The 24,583-nt window shown below is 39.8% G+C and overlaps 1 protein-coding gene across 1 annotated transcript in view; it reads left to right on the top strand.

Annotated features, from left to right (window-relative positions):
- Positions 1-4,776: 4,776 nt before the first annotated feature.
- PPP2R3A (protein phosphatase 2 regulatory subunit B''alpha) overlaps positions 4,777-24,583 on the top strand; it is a 147,290-nt gene continuing 127,483 nt past the window's right edge. The window contains exon 1 of the mRNA XM_053929347.1: positions 4,777-4,939. The gene's annotated coding sequence lies outside the window, so the exon portion shown is untranslated. The remainder of the gene's footprint in view (positions 4,940-24,583) is intronic.

Here is a 24,583-nt window from a genome sequence, read left to right as displayed (position 1 = left end):
AGGAAGCTCAAAGAGTCTGAAAGAAGTTGGACCCAAGGAAGCACACATCAAGGCACATCACAATTAAGTTACCCAAGGTTAAAGATAAGAAGAGAATCTTAAAAGCAGAAAAAGAAAATGACTCAGTTACCTGCAAAGGAGTTCCCATAAGACTATCAGCTGATTTCTCAAAATAAACCTTGCAGGCAAGAAGGTCTGGAAAGAAGTATTTGAAGTCATGAAAGGCAAGGGCCTACATCCAAGATTACTCTAGCCAGCAAAGCTATCATTTAGAATGGAAGGGCAGATACAGTGCTTCCCACATAAGGTCAAGTTAAAGGAGTTCATCATCACCAAGCCCTCATTATATAAAATGTTCAAGGGACTTATCTAAAAAAAGAAGATGATCAAAACGATGAACAGTAAAATGACAACAAACTCACAGTTATCAACTGAACCTAAAACAAGCAAAAACAAAAACAAACTAAGCAAACAACTAGAACAGGAACAGTATCACAGAAATGGAGATCACATGGAGGGTTATCAGCGTGGAGGGGTTGAGGAGAGAATGGGGGAAAAGGTACAGGGAATAAGACGCATAAATGGTATGCACAAAATAGACAGGGGGAGGTTTAGAATAGTATAGGAAATAGAGAAGCCAAAGAAATTATATGTACGACCCAGGGACATGAACTAAAGGGGGGGAATGCAGTGGGAGGTGGGGTGCAGAGTGGAGGGAAATAAAGGGGTAAAAATGGGACAACTGTAACAGCATAATCAATAAAATATTTTAAAAAATTATTCAGGGAGGGAAAGAGAAGGTGAGGTACAGATGGAACAAATTGGCCATGAGATGAGAATTGTTGAAACTGAATAATGAGTGCATAGTAATTCATTATATTACTTTTTCACTTTGTAATATTTGATATTTTTCCATAATTAAAAAAATCAGATATTCTCTTTTCTGAGGCTTGCCCTAATCTCTCCCTACACCTAAGAGAATTAACTGTGCTCAGGACTGTTCTTCTACCATTCAAATAAACTAAAAATTCATTTATTGCCAAATTTCACCCTCTAATTTGGCCTAAACTCTTCAGAACTAAGTGTGTGTCTTATTCATTTTTCTATGCTTTGTATTTCTGCCACCAACCACAGAGTCAGGGTGCTCAATAAATGGTGGCCAACTGGCAGCTCTCTAACTCCAATTCACCAAAGTGCTCCTGATAAAGAGGTTGCCTCTATCATATTGAATCAAATTTCCAGTTAGGTGATGTGTCCTTTATATAAATGTATTCCAAGGAAGCCAAAGGAGTCCTAAATTCAGGCAATAAAACTGTCAAGACAAACCAGGAACCCAGTAGGGAGAGGCAGGGTCAGCAGTACTGAAATTGTTTTATAGTTCACTATGTACTTCTCAGGTAAATATTGCACTGTGACCTTTGCAAAGTCCTTCTGTCCTGCCCTGCCCCATCCCCTTTCTCATGGGATGGATCTAAGTCTTGTGAACCCCAAGAAGGAATATATCTGCCAAAGAGGGCTCCTTGTGGCTAACTGAGCCCAAAATCATACCAAGAGTTTGAAGCCATTGCTGACAGAGGCCTCTCATGTACACTGTACACCACTGAAAAGCCACAGACTGAGCAGCCCAGCCTCATGGACCGAGTTACTGCTGTCTAAGCAGACTCTTACAAAGAAGTTCCTAGAACTGTCTCTCAACCAGTTGGCTGAGATCTGCTCCATCCAATCAGAGCTTTGAAACTATATCCTCATTTGCATCTTTACTGACCAATCACAGCAGCTCCGTAACAACCAATTAGGACAGTGCTACTTGAAGCAAAATGAAGAAATAATCATCCAACCGGAACAGATTTGAAGGAACAAGAATTCAAAAAAATGAGGAGAGGCTGAGAAACCTCTGGGACAACTTTAAACAATCCAACATCCAAATCATAGGGGTGCCAAAAGGAGAAAAGGAAGAGCAAGAAATTGAAAACTTATTTAACAAATAACGAAGGAAAACTTCCCCAATCTGGTAAAGGAAATAGATTTCCAGGAAGCCCAGAGAGTCCAAAAGAAATTGGATCGAAGGAGGAAGATACATCATAATTAAGTTACCCAAGGTTAAAGATAAGGAGAGAATCTTAAAACCAGCAAGAGAAAAGAAGACAGCTACCTACAAAGGAGTTCCCATAAGGCTATCAGCTGATTTCTCAAAAGAAACCTTACAAGCAAGAAGGGGCTGGAAAGAAGTATTTGAAGTCATGAAAGGCAAGGACATACATCCATGATTACTCTAACCAGCAAAACTATCATTTAGAATGGAAGGCCAGATAAAGCGCTTCCCAGACAAGGTATAGTTAAAGGAGTTTATCATCACGAAGCCCTTATTATATGAAATGTTAAAGGGACTTATCTAAGAAATAGAAGATTAAAAACTATAAACAGTAAAATGACAACAAACTCACAGCTATCAACAACTGAACCTAAAAAACAAAAACAAAAACTAAGCATACAACTAGAACAGGAACAGAACCACAGAAATGGAGATCACATGGAGGGTTATCAGTAGGGAGGGTGAGAATGGGGGGGGAAGGTACAGAGAATAAGAAGCATAATAGGGAGACACAAAGTAGACAGGGAGGTTGAGAATAGTGTAGGAAATGGAGAATCCAAAGAAGTTATATGTAGAACCCATGGACATCAACTAAGTGGAGGGGGAATGCTGGAGGTTGGTGGCAGGGAGGAGGGTGATAAAGGGGATTAAAAAATTGAGAGAAAAAAAAGAAAAGACAGTGCTATTTGGACCAATCAGACTGTGACAATTTGGATCCTTTGTTTGCATAAAAATGGAACAATCAGGGACCAGGGCAGGTGCTTTGTCTATTAAAGTCAGCCTCCTCCCACAATGCCCCTTTTCTGGCCTCCCCTTTGTCTCCTCTGGTTTTCACTTGAGGGTATTTTCTCTATTTGCAAGGTGTTTCTCCATTAACTGCACCGGAGGTTGGGGGACTTCTGTTGGCATTAAATTGGTGGCAGCAAACTTTTGCTGACAACCTCAAATAAGATAGGATAATGCATGTGAAAGTGGTTTTTAAAAACTGGAAAGCAGTATAAAGTATAACAGCTTTTTTCCAAAGCATCAAGGCATCTCAGAATTCATCATTTTAGCTATTAGAAGAACTGACTTTGGATGAAATTGTTTAGTAGGCAAAACCTGTTTTGTAGTTACATGCGCATACATATACACACATATATGCATGTACATGTATATATCTTCTTTCCTTTCACTATAAATATACACATTTGCACCTATTATATGTGCTAGATGCTAGTGACACAGTGAGGGTTGCCCAGGTGCCCAGGGCCAATCCTCACAGGCCACCTACTCCTTGACTATTTTTAAATCTTTACATGCCTTCCATCCCCTACCCCTAGATGCTCCTTACTCATGCTATTCGATAACATGATTAATTTATTAAGTTATCTAGATGCATATATACCTGCACTTTTCCGTGTGTAATGTGCACCCATGTTTTTAGCCCAAACTTTCAGGGAAAAAATCTTTTGTTTTAATTTTTTATTCAATTTTTATTTATTTATATTTAGATACTTGATTTTGGTATCATAAAGGAATTTTACCATTATTTTTTAACACAGTATGGTACAAGAAATTTTCTGTAACAAATAATTGCAAAAGACAAAAACAGATGCAAAGTACTAGAAATTTTATGTACGGGTAACAAATTAGTACTACCCGTGTATAATGCACATCTTTCTTTTTCCCTCAATTCTAGGGGAAAAGTACACATTATACATGGCAAAATGTTGTACTTGTTACCTTTTTAATTAAGAATTTTACACAGAGCCCTGACTGGTGTGGCTCAGAGGCTTGAGTGTGAAAAGTCCTCTGATTCAATTCCCAGTCAGGGCACCTACCTGGGTCCCCAGTTGGGGACATGCAAGAGGCAACTGACTGATGTTTCTCTCCCTCTCTTTCTCCCTCCCTCCCCTCTCTCTAAAAATAAACAAATAAAAACTTAAAAAAAAGAATTTTACAAATAAACTATTAATTGGAGGTCCCTAATTCTGGGGATATTTCTATTTTTTGAATGTGTTTAAAAAACAAATGTGTTCTTGGAGAGCACATAATTATGGACAAGTGGTCTTTGAGTTCCTGTGGCAGTTAGGAAGAAGGAAATTTTAGGAGGCCCTATCTACCAAGGCTGTGTCCTCCAAGATATTGATGAGGTTTTAAGTAAGACCATTTTACCTGGCATTAAATGGGGAGTGGTTATAAGAGGGGATGTCTCCGAATAATACGTTAAATTATGCATTGGTTTTATATGGCTTTCTGTATTTGTGTTATATTTAACAATATAACAGTTAAAAATAAATATCTCTTTCAACTTGTTTACTACTCACAAGAAAAAGTGGCCGCAGGTGCGGGCCACTGGGAGGGTCGGAGTGAGCTGGAGCGTCCAGTCAGCGGCGAAGACTACTGGCCCGCTGCCTACGGCCTCAAAGGAACCATCCAGTCTGCTAGAGGGCAAAACAATCAATAACGATAACAATAATGATAATAACAATTACAGTAATAACAAGTCCGAGAGACTCGCATCTCTAAATACTAGTAAGTACTACGAACCGCTTCCCCGCAGAGGTTACACACGTGCAACTGCGGCTCTCGCAGAGCCCCTAGCGGCCCCCTTCCTGGCAGGGGTCGGCTGGATGGGGAGGGGCCGGGGGCGGGGCCGGTGGGAGGGGCGGGGCGCTGAGCCACGGTGGAGGGTGGGGAGAGGCGGCGGAGAGGGTGGCGGGCGGCTGGGCGGGGCGCGGTCGGGCCTCAGCTCTTCACGCGCCTCGCTCGCAGCTCTGTATCCCGCTCGGGCCGCTGGAGTCCTGCCGGCAAGCGCCGTTTGGGGCCCAGGCAGCAGGCAGAGGAGGAGACGTGGGCATTGAGGTAAGGGCTGGGACGCTCGCTGAGCGGCCTGGAGTCCTAGCACTCCTGGCCTGGTCGGAGGGTTGTAGTGAGGCCGGGCGGAGGGTACGGGGGCGGTACGCTGAGGCCCAGGCAGGCGGGGCCGGAGCCTGGGGGCGGGGACCGGCCTGTCCGGAGGGGACTGCCGATCGTGCTGCGCTGGTTTGGCAAGCAGAGCCGTGGACACCAATTCGAAGTGGTGCGGGCGCCCCTGCACGCCCAGCTCGGTCCCCGGCGGTGGCAGCCTGGGAGGTGTGGAAATCGATTGCCCAGTGGGCGTCTACAGAGGAGGGAAGGCGGGGGTCGGCCTGCTCCCTCCCACTTGCGGGGATCCTAGGCCAGTTCGCTGGTGCAGCCCTCGGGAACTTGTTAACCGGAAAGCTTGGCACAGAAACAAATGCCAGCGTTTTGGAAGAACTGAGAGTCACGTCGTTAGGCGTTGAGGCTTTATTTTCCTTCCCCGCCCCCTGCCCAACCTCGGCCGACTTGGCCAAAGAAGGATGTGTCACCAGCTCGGGGCCTTGGGCGGGATCCCTAGCCCTGCCGGGAGCGGGATTACCTGAAACAAAGGTAAAGGAAGGCCGGGCTGACCCCAGCCAAGCCCAGCCCCGCAGCCAACCCAGGGCGGGGGGTCTCACTTCTTCGCCGACCTGCTGCCTCCTCGGAGTGGCTTTCTCTTGGGAGACCCACCGATGGAAACCAGCTGCATCTGAACTCTGTTGTGCTCACATTATTCTCAATCCTCCAAATGTGGTAAAGCTTAAGGAAATTTTATCCAGTTTTAGTGGTCAGCAAATGTAAGGGAGGATAAGTTGGTCTTTGTAAATTATAAGGTATTTTCTTATTAGGAAACGGTCTGAAAGCACAAAATAAAAATTCTTAACACGTAAGCAAAAAAGCGTGATTTGTGGGGTCGTGAAAAACTGGAAGTGTTCCTCAAATCATATTTGTACAAAACAGCCCCCAAACCTTCGGTGCCAGGCATTTTTCTTTGTTCTTCATTAGTTTCAGGCCTCAGTTTCTTGTAAACAGAGCACCCAGTGCTGAGACCCTAAGAATTGCCATACTAGGTCAGAGCATGTGCACCCAGCCTAGTAGGCAGCAGGCTTGTGTTGTAGTAAAACTGTTTTCTTTCTTGCTGATGCCATTAAAAATGATCTCATTTTCATTTTTTTTTAAAGTTGTATCCATGGCTTTTAGTGAAAGCCTTTTAAAAACCTATAGACCACTCCTAATTTATATATACAGTTTATTCACATTTATTGTATCCAAATGGCTCTCCTATCCTCTCTGGCAGAGAACTAACTTACAACATAAGATACTTGTGGGAAAAATTTGGATCTTTTATAGATCTGGGAGCTCAGAAATTGAGGACAGGGGAAATAAAAGTTAAGGTTTTTAAAAACACAAAACTTTACAGGACTAACCTGGTTGTTGGGTGCAAAAATAGCTTTATCCACTAACAACCTGAACATTAAGCAGTTAAAGATTTATTTGTATTTGTAAGTATTTGCATATTCTAAAATACAGCTTAACATTCTGGAGTATGACGGGGCTATCATACTTTATCCTAGGATGAATTAATTTGGCCTTAATGTTTAGCTGAAACCAGCTTCCCTAAGAGAATGAAAGTTTTGTTTCAGCAAGAAGGGAATAAAGGAGATGAGTAATTTTGAAGTATGGGGTACTTGAGGGGCACCTGTTCAAGCCAGAACTCTGCCTTTAACCTCTTCAGAGGCTCCTCATGACCTCCAGGAAATAGCTTCCATGGACGTGGTCCCTGCCACCTTTCAGTGTGCATCTAAAGTTATATGTACTTCCTCTCTAAAATTTCTTGACATCTGCTCCCCCTCACCACCACCTCAAGTAGAAATGGTCACCCTTTCGGGCATTATCATTCTCTCCAAATTAGTGGTTTTGTCCAGTACTATTGACATTTGGAGCAGATAGTTCTTTGCTGTGGGGAGTTATCCTGTGAATTGTAGGGTGTTTAGCAGCATTCTTGACATCTACTTAGTGGAAACCAGTATTACTTTCCACCCTATCTCTCCCCCAATTGTGACAGTCAGTCACACAACCCACGCAGTTGTGACAGCCAAAAATGCCCCCAGACATTGCCAGGAGTCCCCTGGGAGGGCCCAGATCTCCCTCACCTGTGAACCGCTGTTCTAAATAGACTGCAGCCTTAACACCAATGACACTGCATTGTCCTCATTTGCTTTTGTGTTGATTTCATCTACTATGCTAAGCTTGAAGGCAGGAGCAGTCTTACTCATTTATTTGACAAATATCTGAGGAAGGGCCTATTTTGCCAGCCAGACACTATATAGGTCTGGGAATCCATTGGTAAAAACAACTGATAGGGTCTTTGCCCTCCTGGACATTACAGTCTAAAGAGTGAGAGAAGCATGCATGTATAATGCTGCAGTTACCACATTATAATTGTGATCAATTCTGGGAGAAGTACAGGATGCTCTGAGTACATAAAACAGGGGTCCTGACCTAATTTGGAAGCTAGGACAGTTTCCTTGGGAAATGAACTTTAAGATGAGTTGGACTCTGAAGGATACATAGAAGTTACAAGATGGAGCTTAGAGGAACAATATTCCCACAGAAGGAACAGAACCTTTCTGGGAAATCAGAAGTCATTGTGCCTGGAGCATAGAGAGTGATAGGGGCAGGATGATATAAAATGGAGCTGGGAAAGTCATTGAAGGCTATCTCAAGCAGCAGTTCTCAGTTCAGCTGGCTCATTAGAATCACAAGGGTAACTTAAAACAATACTAGTCCTGAGCCATCCTCCAAGCCCATTAAATCAGAATGTCTGCAGTGGTGCTACTCCCTTTCCTCCCCAGCTGCAATTTTCCCCACACCTTCCAAAGGGATAACCACTGTAGTTTCCAATAACATACTGTAACAAACAGCTGGGACTCAGGTGGTAGCAGAGGAGATGGAGAGAAGTAGATGGATATAGGGGATATATTGAGGAGGCATATATCTAGACACTTTCTGTGAGCATTCAAGCAAATGCGTATTCTTTCCTACTGTTGTTTACACAAATGGTAGCATACTGTATACACTATTCTGTTCCTTGTTTTTCTCTCTGAAAAATGTGGAAATATTTCCATTTCAATATATAGTTTACTTACTTTTTGAATGACTGTGTAATATTCCATTGTATAGATATACCACAGTATACATTTAAATTATTTCCAGTAATTTACTATAACAGTACTATGCTTGTACCAGTTCACAGGTGTGAATATGTTTGTAAGATAGAGTCCTAGAACTGGAATTGTTGAGTCAATGGTATACACACATATATTTGTAAATATTTGTGTTTGTAAAACATCACTGGGTCCTACTGGAAAAAAGGATTTAGAAGGAAACAACAGTGAGTGGGGTGACAAATGACCCTAATTAAGGTCACTGTGTGCTATAGAATGAATTATGTCTCCCCAAATTTGATACTTTGAAGCTCTAACCTCCAATGTAACTGTATTTGGAGATAGTCTTTAGAAGGTAATTAAGGTTAAATGAGGTCATCAGGATGAGACCCTTGTATGATCAAATTGGCAGCCTTCTATGAAGAGGAGGGAGGAAAAGCCATGTGAACACACAGTGAGAAGCCAAGAAGAGAATCCTCACAAGAAACTGACCCTGCTGGACAGTGATCTGGAAATTCTATAAATTTCTCTTGTATAAGCCACCCAGTCCACAGTATTTTGTTATAGCAGCCTCATCCAGCAAATACACTGTGGAAAAGGAGGAGAGAAAAGATGGTAGCTGGGATCGAGGTAGTAGCAGAGGAGAAGGAGAAAAGTAGATAGATACAGATGTGGCACAAGCAGCCACAGGGAGAGATTAAGTGTGTAGGATGACTCCTTGAGTTCTGGCTTGCCCAATCAGGTGATTGGTAGAGTTATTAGCTGAGATAGAGAGCCCTGGAAGGATAAATAGTGTTAAGGTGGGTTTAAATCACATTTCACTTTGGGACTGGTGAGACCTTCAAGTAGAAATGTCTCATAAGCATCTGATAATTCAAATTCAGAGCCCAGAGGAGTGGGCTGAACTGGGGACACAAGTTTTTAGGTGTAAATTGAAAGGCGTGGATGGAATTACCAAGGGCATTGGTTGTAAACCTGCAGCTGACAGCTTAATCTGGTTTACAGATGTGTTTTGTTTTTCCAATACAGTGGGTTTTGTTGTTGTTTAGTTTTGAGTTAGTTCCCATGAAAATCCAGATTTGGGATTTTTCTTTAAAAATGAGAGGATGTGGCTCTACTGAGCCGGCTTTCTCATATGGCAACAATTGATTGGCGCTAAAGTCACAGTTGATCCCAGATGCTTTCTAGTTCACCAAAGAGCCCACAACTCCCTAAAACTTATGCTTGGCCTGCTCTGCTTATTTACTTCTCTGACCCGGAGGCATTGGAGTGTGTGGTCCCTGCTCTAGGAAAAGAGTATAAAACAGTGATTCTCATCTTGGCTGCACATTGGAAACATTGGACCGTTAAAAAATACTGATGCTGGGCCCCACCCTAGCAATTTCTGTTTCTGCTTACTTGGTCTAAATTATAACCTGGGATTTTTAAAATCTCCTCACCCAGTTCCACTGAGTAGTGGAAATTGATGGAGATTAAGAAGAGAATAGGGTTCAGGATTTGGGTAAGAGGGTACCATAGCCCTAGGAAAGAGGTGAGAAGTAGACAGGTACAGTGGAATGGCCCCATGCTTGCAGTTAAGGCATGCAGACTTAACCCAGTACGCTTGAAGGTGTTTTAATTAGTTGAGAGAGTGAAGTTTTATTTTGCATCTGTACTTACTGTTTGTTTTGCATTTATACATATTTGCTGTTCATTTACCGCATAGTGTTACATACACAAATAACAGGTATGCTTTACTTCACGAGCCATTTCAAGAGTAACAAACTATGCTTGATTTTTATCTTAGGTTCTTATTTCAGAATCTAATTCCAGTTTAAAATGTGTCATAAAAGTCAAGAAGAGGGTATTTAAACAAGATAGGAGTTATCAAGTAAAGATGTAGACTGAAAATGATCTGTTGAATTTAGCAAGATGAAGTGTTTGCCCTCATCAGGAACCATTTTAGATGGGACGAGGCAGCAACCAGATTGAGATGGGTATAAAGTAAGAAAATGGAAGTGGTAAATGTTAGAAAAATCTTTTGAGAAGTTTATCTGAAAAGGGGAGTGGTGAGGGAGGGACTGGTATCTAACTTATCTCTGTGATAGGTGCTCAGACTGTGTTGGTTACCCAAACGCTTCTAACTTTTTAGGGAGGTGATTCAGTGGTGCGTGGTTACCCCTCACCCCCATTTCAGAGGGGTCTTGCTTGTATTTGTTTTGGAGACTTTGTGTTTTTCACTAAGGAGATTATTTTGCCAGAACCTTGAGACTCAAATGTTGGAAATTATGCCCGTAGTCTCTTATCTGGAAAGCCACAGTGCCCCTAAAGGCCAGCAGTGATCTGGGCTCCAGTGACCCTGACATCATCCTCCATTGAACCGATGAACAAAGACCAGACTGTTGGCATGTTGAAAATGGAATACTTGACTATATCAGGGAATATGTATCAAGCTGTCAGATTTCCAGGAGTATTTTTTGCAGCTGTATTTTTCCTAAATAACTTGATATTGTAGCTTGGTTTTCCAGTTACATGCATGTAAAATTTCTCATACTTTGAAATCTTTTTCATTGACGATGATTAGAGGGTATAAATAGAAGTTGGAGGAATAGGACCTCGTTGAGCTCAGAGAGAAGGTAAACAGAGCACTGAACAAACTTTAATTTCCTAAAAGTTTGTATGAATACTGTCACCTTGAAGACCTTGTGTTAAACTCTCTAGAGTGGGTTGTCATTCAGATGGCCACTACCAGTCTGTCTCTTATGCATGTCTGCCTCTTATCCATGTCTGCCTCCTTGACAACTTTAACCTGGCACAGGAGGGCTTAAAGGTCAGTTTTGCATTTCTAAGAGTTGTCTCTAAGAGTTTCTAAGAATTGTGATCTACCAGCAGATCAAAAGCCATCGGGGCTTTGAAATGCCAAAGATTATTAGTGAAGAATGGTGTTTATTTGTTCAGGGCATAAACCCCATTGTTACACCCTTTTTGCAGATAGGAGTATCATCTTGTGAGGGATTACCCTTCATAGCTGCCATTGGTTCATTAGTTAGGTGGGTGATGTTTAACTTCTTTATGGATGACTTTGTGACACGAATAGCAGGCCTTGGTTTTTAAAGGTTTGTACTGGGAGTCTATGATAAGCAAATATTTTGTTTAGAAACTCATATGTGCTTGGACAATTGTAAGAATTCCACCATCACAAATATACGTGGGTGTTTTGCTGGGGTGGTGGTAGATGGAGGGAAAAATTCATTGCTAAGGTGGTCCAGAGCTCCTTATATTTGTAGAGGAGACAGGATAATTGAATGGGGAAAGGACTTAAAGTCAGTCTTGGATGCAAGGCCTTGATCTGTCAAGTGTGAGATGTGTGATTTATTTGTTTTTATTGAGTTTAAAATTCACATAACATTAAATTAACTTTTAAAGTGTATAATCGAATGACTCACAATACATTCGCAGTGTTGCACAACCATCATCACTGTCTAAATCCAGAACATTTTTATCACCCCACAAGGAAACCCTGTATCCATAAGCAGTCACTCCCCATTTCTCTCCTCCCTATTCCCCAAAACCACCCATCTACAATACTTTCTGTCTCTATAGGTTTACCTATTTGGACATTTCAAATAAATGGAATCACACAATATGTGACTTTTTGTATATGGCTTCTTCCATTTAGCGTAATATTTACAAGGCTCATTCATGTGTAGCATGTTCTTTTCTTTGAATAATACCATATTTTGCCCTGTATAATGTGCATTTTTTGCTCAATTTTTAAAAAAGATTTTATTAAATACCATATGATCTAACCTATAAGTGGAACCTAACCAACAAAACAAGGAAGCAAAATATAACCAGAGACATTGAAATGAAGAACAAACTGACAGTAACCAGAGGGGAGGGAGAAGGGGATAATGGGGGAAAGAAGGGAAAGGGTCATCAAGGAACATGTGTAAAGGACCCATAGACAAAGCCAAAGGGGGGAAGGATTGAGGGTGGGAGGTGGGGATGGGTGGGGCAGGAGAAAGTGGTGGTGGGAAAATGGAAACAACTGTACTTGAACATTAAAAAATAAAGGAAAAAGAAAGATTTTATGTATTTATTTTTAGAGAGAAGGGAAGGGAGGGAGAAAGAGGGGGAGAGAAACAAAGAAACATCGATGTGTGAGAGAAACATCATTCGGTTGCCTCTTGCACACCCCCAACTGGGGACCTGGCCCACAACACAGGCCTGTGCCCTAACTGGTGATCGAACCAGTGACCTTTTGGTTTGTAGGCAGGCGCTCAGTCCACTGAGCCACACCAGCCAGGGCCTTGCCCAAATTTTTGAGGGAAAAATAAGGATGTGCTTTATACATAGGGAGTTCTAATTCCATATCTATATAAATGTTTTTAATCTTTTATTTATGCTTATGCATTAAAGGTTTAACTCTAGAAAGCAATAACAATATCCATATGCAAAATAGTACACTGGAATACGATAATCGGTTTTGTTTCTAAATATAAGTAAATTAAAATTGAATTAAAAAGTTAAAACAAAAGACTTTTTTCCTGAAAGTTTGGGTCAAAAACGTGAGCATTATACATGGCAAAAATACGGTATTTGTTCCTTTCTTTGAGTAATAATTCCATTATATGGATAGACCACATTTGTTTACCCTCTCATCAATTGATGGACATTTGGGTTGTTTACACCTTTTGGCAATTATAAATAGTGCTTCTAAGAGCACTTATGTACAAGTTTTTGCTTGAATACCTGTGTCATTTCTTTTGTGTATATACCTAGGAGTGTAAATTGCTCATATAGTCATTCCATGTTTAATTTTTTGAGGAACCACAAATTTTTCCAGAGCAGCTGTACCATTTTCATTTCCATTAGAAATATTCAAAAACCACTTTCCCTACATCCTTACCGACCCTTGTTATTTTCTGGTTCCTTGTTTATTTGTCCTGGGTTATAGCCATCCTTGTGGGTGTGAAGTAATATCCCATTGTGAATTTAATTTGCACTTTCTCAATGACTGATAATGTTGTGCCTCTTTTCCTGTGCTTGTTGGTCATTTGTGTATCTTCTTTGGAGAAATGCCTTTTCAAGTCCTTTGTCCATATTTTAATTGGGCTGCTTGTCTTTTTGTTTTGAGTAGTTGTAAGAGTTCTTTATATATTCTGAATACTAGGCCTGTATTATCAGATATATAATCTGATATTGGGCTGCTTTTAATTGGGCTGCTTGTCTTTTTGTTTTGAGTAGTTGTAAGAGTTCTTTATATATTCTGAATACTAGGCCAGTATTATCAGATATATGATTTGCAAATATTTTCTCTCATACTGTAGGCTGCCTTTTCACTTTCTTGATAGTGAAGGACACTTTCTTTGTCCTTTGCACAAAGCTTTTAATTCTGATAGTGTAATTTATGTTTTTGTTGTTGTTGCTTATATTTTTGGTATCATATTTAAGTGTCACTCCCAAATCAAAGGTCATGTTAATGTACCACTGTGTTTTCTTTTAACAGTTTACAGCTTTAATTCTTACATTTATGTCTTTGATTCATTTTGAGTTAGTTTGTGTGTGTGAGGTAGCGGTCCAACTCCATCTTTTACATGTGGCTATCCAGTTGTCTCAGCACCATTTGTTAAAGAAGTGTGTGTTTTTATGCAAGTGTCAGTCTCTGCATTTTCTCTTTTGTGAAATGAAAGTGATAAAAATACTTGCCTTACATAGTTTGAGATTAGAAAGAGAAGATGATTATGTAATCATTTTGAAAAGTATAAATCACTAAACAAATGCTTGTGATAATTATTGGTTTGCCACAGGTAACTTTCATTTGTACAAAACACCTATAAGTTAATGTCCTTCAGCAATCACCAAAAGTCTTCCATTTCAGTGCGTAGTGAGTCATGAAAAAACTAGAGGACCAAGATCCCTGTTGTACCCCTTGGTACAAAGTCACAGGGCCCCAGATGCAAGAGGTAATTGTAGAGATTGTACTCCTTCAGAAGTAAAAGTGTATTTTCTTATAAGGTATGTGTTTGTCAAATTGTACTGCTATTCCTGTCAAATTTGGGGATATCTGTTCTAGATGAGTAAGGTATAATTTTCCAAACTAAAGAGTTTTCAGGCATAGTAAGAGAAAAAGGCAGTTCTTTTTATTGGGTCAAGAATTCTCACATTTCACTGTTTCAGCTGTTAAGCCTCTGGAACTAAGACTGTTTCCTTATTCAGTGGCTAGTGACTTGACTTAGTTCAATTAGCAAATATTTGAGTTATCACTATGTGATGGGCACAGTACTAGATATTAGAGATACAGTGCCTTGTGATACAGGAGCAAACTCTCTCTTGACCCTACCTTCCCTCCAAATCTGTTCCTCTAAGTCACTGAGTTTAGTTCCTTTCCACCTGTCTCTCTTCAGTTCACACTAATCAGGCCTTTACCTCCCACCAAAGACCTCCACGTTGCTAAATCCATTCAGTCATTTCTCAGTCTTTCTTTTTATCTTACCTATCAGCAGCATTTGCACAGTTGATTATTTTTCTTTCTTCGAAATGTTTTCGTCACTTAGCTTCCAGAACACTGCATTCTCTGGATTTCCTCCTACCTTACTGGAGGCTCTTAGTCTTTTTGCTAGTTCCTCATCATCCTTCGTAACCTCCAAAGTTAAGAGTGCTGCTTTCTCCTCACATCTCTGTTTTTTAAAATCAATCCTATTTCCTTGTCCATTTTACCCAGTCTTGTGACTTTAAATACCATCTATATACCGTATTTTTTGGACTATAAGACACACTTCCTGCCCCCCAAATTTGGGAGGAAAATGGGGGTGCATCTTACAGTCCAAATGTAGCTTACATTTACATTGGCGATATATTATGTTATTTATGTTATTAAATATTTTACCACATTTTTTGCCTCAAATTTTTTTTTTCATATTTTCCTCCTCTAAAACCTAGGTGCATCTTATAGTCTGAAAAATACAGTAACTACTACATACTACTGCCTGCTAATTTTATCTCCAAGTTAGAGCTCTCCTCTGAATCTCGTACTCTGATATCAAAGTGCCTACTTGATATTTCCATTTGGATATCTAACAGACATCTCTAAACTGAACTCCTGGTTTTCTCCTCCAAAACCCACTTTTCACACAGTCTGTCCCATCTCAGTAATTAGCAGCTCTATTCTTCCAGTAGTCCAGGCCAAAAACCTTAGAGTTATCCTTGACTTTCGTCTTTCTCTTTCATCCCGCACTCAGTCTATCAGCAAACTTCGTTGGCTCTACCTTCAGTGTGTATCTAGAATTGGTTATATCCCACAACCTCTACTCACTTATATGTGGAATCTAAAAAAAAATAAAACAACCTCAGATACAGAGAACATACAGGTGGTTGCCAGAGGTGGAGGGTGGAAGGTATGCAGAATGAGAGAAGGTGGTCAAAAGGTACAAACTTCCAATTATAAATGGTGTCTAAACCACCATTAATTTTATCTCACCTAGATTATTACCATAGCCTAACTCTTGACCTGCTCTTGTCCTTGCTTTCCTGGAGTCTATTCTCAACATAGCTCCTAGTAGGACCTGTTAAATTAAGCTCTCAGTTCAGAGGCTTTATAATTACCTACAAGGTGCCCCATAATCAAACCCCCCTTTATCTCTCCAACTTCTTCTCCTACTGCTCTCCCCTATGCTTACTTTGTCCCAGTCACAAATGGTACCTTGTTCTTTCTCCAACATACCAGTTCCTGCCCCAGGACCTTTGCTTTCCCCTGATATCTACAAAGCTTCCTCCCTCACTTTCCTCAGGTCTTTTCTAAGTTCACTTTTCTCAGCTCTTCCTATGTCCCTAATCTTTCAAACTCTGCTCCCCAGAACTCTCAGTACTCTGAATGTTCCCTCCCCCGCCCCCCAAGATTGAGCCATCCTAGACCATGAGAACCATCACGGTAGTTCAGTGAGCCAGAACACCTGGATCTCAGCAGTTCATGGAGCCCTCAACTTCTTTTGCATAAGAGACAATTTTAATGTGTATCTTATTTAAGCATTCTTGTTTTCAGTTTTTCTGTTATATACAATGTAAAAAGGCTTGTCTTATTTATTCATAGGAGTTCTTTATGTTGCAGATACCCATGTTTTATTATAAAAATGGCACATTTTCCTTCAATCTGTTGGCATCCTCTCCCTTTGTAGTCGTTTTTAATTTTGACGTCAAATTTACCTGTTTGCCTCTATGGCTTTTGATTATACTGACTTTTTAAAAACTAACTGCTTAATGGATGTCTTTCCTACCCTGAAGATACAAACATAAAATCATACATTTTCTTATAAAAATTTAGGTTTTTAACTCATCTGGAACTTATTTTTGTGAGTAGTGTAAGGGAAGAATCTTGTTCAGTTGACTAGCCATTTAGAATAATTATTTTTGTAAGTGGCACGTCAAATTACCATTTAATAAATTCTCATACTCATAGGTTGGTTTTGGTACTCTGTCTAGTTCTATTGATCTTTGTTTCTGTGCCATTAATACACTTTTTAATTACTGTAGATTTATAATATATTTTGATTCTTGGCAAGGTCTTCTTTTTTAAAAAATTAAGTACTAAATAGCTATAGCACAATATTTGTAAAACATATGTAAGGTGTTAACACATAGCAATAAAATGAACATTTGTTACCTGTTGCTCACTTTAAGGGAAAAATAACACTCTTAATTTGTCTTTGTCCGTGCACCCCAAAGTTGTCTTAACTGTTCTTGCATGTTTTCTGTGTGAAATTTTAGAATTAGCATATAATTTGATCTTGGAATCAATTCATATAATCAAAGGCAATTATAGTTTTGGATAAACAACTGCTTTTTGGAAATTAATAAGCTAATCATTAAATGTTTTTCCCACTTAAAAACAACAATTTGAATAATGCGATGTGAACAGTGGTTTAAGAGATAAGGTTGAATGTCATCATGACCTCCACTTGTCGTCAGTTTAGCATCTTCTTTGGTAGTTTTTGACCATTATACTCTTTATTTTTTATTGAGACATAGTTGACATATTAGTTTCATGTGTACAACATAATGATTCAACATATGCATATATTATAAAATGATATGCATATATTGCCACAATAAGTCTAGTTAACATCCATCACTGCACAGTTATGATTTTTTTCTGGTGATGAGAAATTTTAAGATCTATTCTCAGCAACTTTCAAATATACAATAGGGTATTATTAGCTATAGTCACCATGCTATACACCACATCCTCAGGGTTAATTATTCTATAATTGGAAGTGTGTATCTTTGACCTCCTTCACCCATTTTATAACTCCTCCCCACTCCCCACCTCTGGCAGCCACCAACCTGTTCTCTGTATCTATGAGTTCAATTTTTTTGTATGTTTGTTTGTTTTTAGACTCTACGTAAAAGATAATACAGTATTTGTTTTTCTCTGACTTATTTCACTTAGCATAATGCCCTCAAGGTTCATCCTATGTTGTCACAAGTGGTAGGATTTTCATATTTTGTGGTTGAATAATAGTCTGTTGTGTGTGTGTGTGTGATACATATATGTCATTTTCTCTATCCATTCATTCATCAGTGGGCATTTAGGTTGTTTCCACATCTTGGCTGTTGTAAAGAATGCTTCAGTGAAGACAGGGGTGTAGATATCTTTTGAAGTTAGTGTTTTTATTTCCTTAAATAAATACCCAGAAGGAGAATTGCTTTATTGTATGGTAGTTCTATTTTTAACCATTCTGATGGGTGTGAGGTGATATCTCATTGTGGTTTTGATTTGCATATCCCTGAGTAGTGATGATGAGCATCTTCTCATGGACACATTGGCCAACTTTGAAAAAATTTCTATTCAGTGCCTTTTTCCATATCTATTCAGATTATTTGAGGGGTTTGCTTTTTTTTTTTTGCTATTGATTTGTATGACTTCTTTATATATTTTGGGTATTACCTCTTATCAGATGTATGGTTTGCAAATATTTCCTCCCATTCCATAGGTTGTCTTTTCATTTTGTTGATTTCCTTTGTTGTACAGAACTTTTTAGTTTGATGTAGTACCATTTGTGTATTTTTGCTTTTGTTGCCTTTGCGTAAATGTGTCAAATCCAAAAAAATCGTTGTCACCCTGGCTGAGTAGCTCAGTTGGTTAGAGCATCAAACCAATAGGCCAGGGTAGCAGGTTCAATCCCCAGTCAGGGCATGTACAGAAGTCAACTAAAGGATGTATGAATGAGTGGAACAGCAATTTCTCTCTCTCTCCCTCTTTCCCTCTCCCCGCTCTCCCCTGCCCCCCCCCCCCCCCCCCGCACTGAAGTGAGGTTTGGTTCGAGCCCTTTATGCATAGCATGAATAGGTAGTAGCAGGAGCATTCATAAGGAGGGGCACCACTAGGGGGTAGGTGTACTGAGTGACAGCGCTACCAGCAGAAGCTTTTCATGGTCTCCAGTTATCACTATGGATGTGATCACTGTTGTTTTTCCTAAACAATCAAGGCCTGGCTGACAAAATGTTCTCAGATGCTTTAGTACCTGAATGCCTAAGTAGGAATGCATTCTCCAGGGATTTGAACATCAGTAAGCCAAATTTGGAGATCAGGGTGATGCAGAGGTGAGCCAGAGGTCTATTTGATGGGTAGACTTTTATAAAGGATTTTGTCTAGCTATAGTTAAGCGTAATTGAGCCTATTGTTGGCAGTCTGTGTGTGTGTGTGTGTGTGTGTGTGTGTGTGTGTGTGTGTGGACAGAGTGCTGGGTCATGCAGCTCTAGTGGATTATCTTCTCTACTTTCTCTCAGTACTATGATATTTGTGATGGGGACCAGGGTGCTGGTCGTAGGTTCAAAGCATACACTAAACCTTTTAATCGGGCAAAATGCTGATTAAGATGAGCACTTATTAGAAATGTGCCAGTTATGCTATAGGGAGTCATTCAGTCCCTCCTTAAACTGGTTATGAAAAGTGAAACTTTTCCTAGTCAAGGTATTGGCCAAGGAAACATAAATGGTGTAGTACATTAGCAAATTGCTCCCCTTCCTTCTTCCTTCCCTTCCTTTAATTGCTTCCTCTGTGTCAGGCTCTGTTTGGGTGTTGGGATACAGTGGCGAATGAGGCAGATAAGATCCTTGCCTTTATGGAGTGTATGTTCTAGGGATAAATACAATAACTATGTAAACTACAAATAAAACCATTTCAGGCACTGATAAGTGCTGTACTGACATTAAACTGGATAATGGGGTAAAGAGTAATGAGCTGGAGCCTCAGTCAAGGGAGAGGAAGAGGCTGTTGGAGGAACCAAAAAAAGGCCAAGGGGAGAGCAGTGTAAGATGAAGTAAGGGAGTTAGTAGGCAAATTCTGGAGCTATATTAGGTGGAAGAGTATAGATTTTGTTCAGAATGGACTGGGTAACCATTAGAACATCTGAAACAGGAGAGCAATTTGCTCTGATTTACTGGGTGGGGCAAAAGTAGGTTTACAGTTGTGAGTACACAAAGTTGTATTATTATGTATTAACTATTGTATTATTTTCTATGTGGACAATGGTAAGCCTACTTTTGCCCCACCCTGTATTTTACTATGGTTATGCTGTTTAGAGAATGACTAGGGTATGTAGAAGCAGGAGTGGAAGCAGTTAGACGGGTTTAGAAGGCTATGGCAATAGTGCAGGTGAAAAGATGATAAATTGGGCCAGGATTTTAGCAGTGGAGATAATGAGAAGTTGTGAAAATTGAGAGAGATTTCAGAGATAGGATTGTTAGGTCTTACTGAGTTTATTCTGGGTATGGCCTGCAAATATGGCAGATTGCTATTTGATTTTCATGCACTTCCAAACACCTATTACCTTGTAAAAAGTTGTTGACACAGTAAAGGTACTCTGGTTGTGTATGCACCAGGATATCAGGTTGTCTGTCTGTACAGTAAGTAATTAATAACAAAGAAACCCTTGCTGGACCTCACCTGCAGAGTATAGGGATTCCTCAGTCATTCCTGTAGAATGTCAGCTGAATGAAGAACTTTGGGATTATCTCAGGGTTCTCCTTATACCCCTCAGGGTACTTGAAGCTGAATGACAGTCATGGGTTGGTGAGGCAGGCTTGGTGGGCTCAATCTCCATACCTGCTTCTGGCGTTTTGGTTTGGACCCTCATCATGTCTCCCTTTTTAGCTTCTTGCAGTTGAACCTTGCTCTCAACTCTGCCTTCATGTTTGATCTCAGTATTTTCCCCAGCTCCCTCCCTCTCCCCAACACTTCCATCATGGCATTGAATGAAAAATTTTCTGTCAAAATTGTGGTCGCAAATCCCCACTGGAGGTGGTAATTCAGACTTGGGCCCCAAGGGTTGTTTTGTTTAGTTGGGTTCTACTCTTGAGCCAGCGGTACCAGGACCTTTATCCTGAAATTGTCTTATAGACAAACAAATGCTTCATGTGCCCTCCTAGTAGGCAAGCTCAGAGATTCTCTGGATCAGTGCACAAATGGACTAATGGTCTTAATTGTGATAAGACTTCACCTAAGATATATCAAGGTTGATTAAATAGAGGGGGTTGGTGGGGCCAAGAGACAAGACACCAAAGCTGTACCCAGGTTGGACACTAAGAAATGGGGAAGCTGTGCATTCTGTTGAGGGGCACATGTGAAACCTAGAGGAACACATGAAAACTGTGAAAATTGTCAGCTGAGGATAACCTGCATTTCCTTCTTACCTGGAGATATTTCCCTTGGGCTTTTGCCCTATTTCTCTACCGTAGTTGAATTTTTGGGTACTCCACAGCATCTGACAGTTCATACGTTAAGAAAATACTGTTAATTTCTGTTTTGTGCTGTGCACTGGCTACATGTTGTGGGTTGTGGATATGAGGATTAATAAATTGCAGTGCCTTTCTGATTCATCTCTGCTTCTGCTTCCCTGACCCATCATAACTGCTACCTGAATCACATCACTCCCCTTCCTGAGAAACTATAGCAGTGCTATAAATTCTTAATAAATACTTTGTGGTGAATAAATGGAAATTATTTCTTCCTTCTGTTCAGAGAATCTTTGCACACAATCTTTGTATTTATGTTTTCTCCAAATCAAATCTCATGTTTCACTTTTGTTAATTTTTTTTTCTTGCCCTGATATTTGCAGCTTTTCTACATTTAGAGTTTTCTGCATTTTCCATTTCTCTCCTATTGATTTAATCTCACAGGTCACTTATCCTAAATATATATATTAGCTTTATGCTCGGCCTTTTGTCATGTTTTATATGAAATTCTATTACTAGATATGATACCAATTGTGAGTATGCTTTTAATTGTGTCCCAGTCAGTTTTATTTTTGGCAAGCCCATTGTGTTAATTATGTTTATAAAGTTTGGTAATATTCTTATAGTCTGAAGTTCAGATAGGTAGCATTAACATTATTTATTGGTTTTGAAGAGTATAACTTTAAATTTTACTCCATTAACATTCTCTGTTATGATTTTCTTTAATATAGCTACTATTTGTGTCACAATGTCATTATTCACTAATAAATTTGATAGGTTTTCAAACTTTCTGAAAAACAAAATTGGGGTTAAAAAACTTTCTGTTCTTTCTACCCAAGTCACTACAGTGACTTCAGCATTCTATAGATTTCTTATAGATTTCTTATCTCCTTTTTTCTTTCTTTCCTTCCTTCCTTCCTTTTATCCTTCCTTCCATTTTTATTTCTGTCCCTTCTTTTTCTTATGCATACTAAGATTTTGAGACAGTTCCTTTTTTAGGAGGTGAGACTTCTGGGGTTATGGCAGGGACTCAGGTACTGAGTTAGCCCAGCTCCTTTAGCCTTAATACAGACATGGTATAGGACAGAGGAGCTTTGATGTTACTGGGCTCAAGTCAGTTTTTCCACTTTCTAGTGTGTAAAAATGTCCCGTAGCCTCAGTTTCTTTATTTGTGAAATGGAGATAACACTAACCTCAATGTTAGCATAAGAATTAAATTAAATAATGCATTTAAGTGCTCAGCACATTAACCAGCATATATGCACTTTAAAGATGTTGGTGTAATAATATTAATCTTCCCTTTGAGAATCCAATACAATAGGGATCCCAGCACTTCACTCATGTACCTCTCCCCCCACCTCATGTGAGGAATATAAGCCCAAGCTGAGAGGCCTCAAAGAGGAAGCTTGCCCATTGTTCCCTATCTTGCTCTCTTTCATTATCTGTTGATGATGGTAGCATGAGTTCCTATACATGGTGGTCTCGCACCCGACTCCCTTGACTCTGCCAGTAGAGGCCTACGGCGGATAGTGTTACTTTGAACTCACCAGTAAATTTTTGGTAAATGATACTCCTTCAGATGTATGGTTATTAAAATATACTCTTAGATGTTCTAAAGGGTTAGGGTATGGTCATGGAAGAAAGTGGCTGAGACAGGGTAGAAAACAAGATCAACATAATTATCATTGTGGAGAAAAGGTCAAGAAACTAAGAGGCCAGGATATCAGATGGATTATCTGTTTTGATGTTGAAATCAATTAACAGTTGTAACAGAAATAGTGTCAAAGTGACAGTCAGCCAAAAGCTACAATCATCAAGAAATGAAAGAGACTGACCTTGGGGACACTTAAATACTGCAATAAGGAAGGGTAGTGGGTAGTACAGTCTAACGATATGTTACTCAAAGCAGGGGATTTTTGGAGAAGGCAGAGGGAGAATGGACTGGAAGTAGCAACAAGGAGCAAGAAGGTACCTATCAGGCCTCATGTTTGAACAGCATGGAAGAGAAAAAGAGCCATGGTCTAAGAGGGCTGCAGGGAAAGCAGCATCCTCAGGCGAGAGCCCAGTTTCCATTTAAGTTAGAAGCTTAAAGGAAGTTGAAGAAAACTTCAGAAAATAGGTCCAGGATATGGAAATTATGCTGATATCAACCCATGAGCCCCAGAGGGCCCAGTGGAAGTATTTCTATATATTTCTTTCTTTCTATTTTTCCTCCCTTAGTCATCTTACCTAGTCTCAAGGCTTTAAAAATGACTCAAATTTGTGTCAGCCCAAATATCTCCCCTAAAGTCCAGATTCATTTCTCCAACGTCATTCTGCACATCTTTACCTGAATGTCTAATAGGCATGTCAAAACTAACATTAAAAACTGAATCATTGACTTTCCTTTCCGCCACCACTTCCTTGGCCACCAACAAATCTGTTTATCCTGCTGTCTTCCTACTTTCAAGTTATATCAATTCTCTTCTGCCAGTTGTTCAAGCAAAAAAAAAAAAAAACAAAAACAAAAACCGTAGACTCATTATTGATTACCTCTTCCACAAAATCCACACATTTGTCCCAGTGACTCTTGTTTCAAAATATATCCGGAATCTAACTACTTTTCACCCTTTCCTTGCTATATAGCCTGATCCAAACCAGCGTCATCTTTTGCTTGGATTATTCCAGGCCAATTTGGTCTCCCTGCTTCCACTGTTATTCCCTATAGTCTATTCTCATCATCACAGCAACCAGAATAATCTTGTTAAAAATAATTCATATCACGTCATATTTCTGTGTTCGAAATTCTTCAGTAGCTTCCCATCTCAGTCAAAGTAAAAGTCTAGTCACACTGCCATTCTCACTCTTGCTAAAACATTCAAGACATGCTTCCACCTCAGAGCCTTTATAGTTGGTTGTTTCCTCCAACAATGTTGGGGGTGGAACATTCCCCAACATTCCCCACACACATACTTTATCCCCCATGATACTGTCTGATTGAAGACACCAGGCTAATTATCTTATAGAATGATCCATATTATGAATTTCTCTGTTTCCTCATGGTGGTGTTTTGTTACTTCTCTATTCCTTACTTCTCTATTGCTTGTTTCTCCTATAATCTGACATCAGCTCAAAAAAATTGATTAAAGCTAAGTATTTTTGGTAAGAACACTACCTAAGTGATACTTCAATCTTCATATTGCATCATATCAAGTGGTATTGTACATATTATCTAATTGTCCCACCATTAATGATGCTAAGTTTTTAACTAAGGTGTTAAGGTGGTGACTTTCAGATCCCTCCATTGTAAATTGACATTTTTACCTTTGTGATTAACAAATAATCTCAAGAGTGAATGACATTTTTTTTAATCCTGTGATTTTTAAGACTATTTTTTTGCTGTGGAACTCTGTTTTTTTCAAATAAACTATTTTTTTGAGATCTAATATATAAAACAGATAAAAGCAGAGCTATTCTGGTCACAGTGGGAAATGCCTAATATTGGCAGCTTCCAAGGGAACTCTGACAAGCACAGTTTGTAACTCACAGAGCCAGGCCAAAGGACAGAGGCCCAGAGAGGATACATTACGTCTTTAAGGCCACCTAGCATCTCACAAGAAACATGCAGCGCACTTTCTGTGTTGGAACACAATTTGGGGATATCTGTCACTTCCTTGTAAACCTGTGGTTGTGGATTATCACTAAATGACACTTGGTTTTTCCCTAGCAGTCCACCCACTGGTTTTAGTTGTCCAAGAACTCTCTT

The sequence above is a fragment of the Desmodus rotundus genome, chromosome 8 (genome assembly GCF_022682495.2).
Source record: "Desmodus rotundus isolate HL8 chromosome 8, HLdesRot8A.1, whole genome shotgun sequence".
NCBI lineage: Eukaryota > Metazoa > Chordata > Mammalia > Chiroptera > Phyllostomidae > Desmodus > Desmodus rotundus.
The sequence above is the reverse complement of the archived record's forward strand: the minus strand, read 5'-3'. Positions and strand labels throughout refer to the sequence as shown.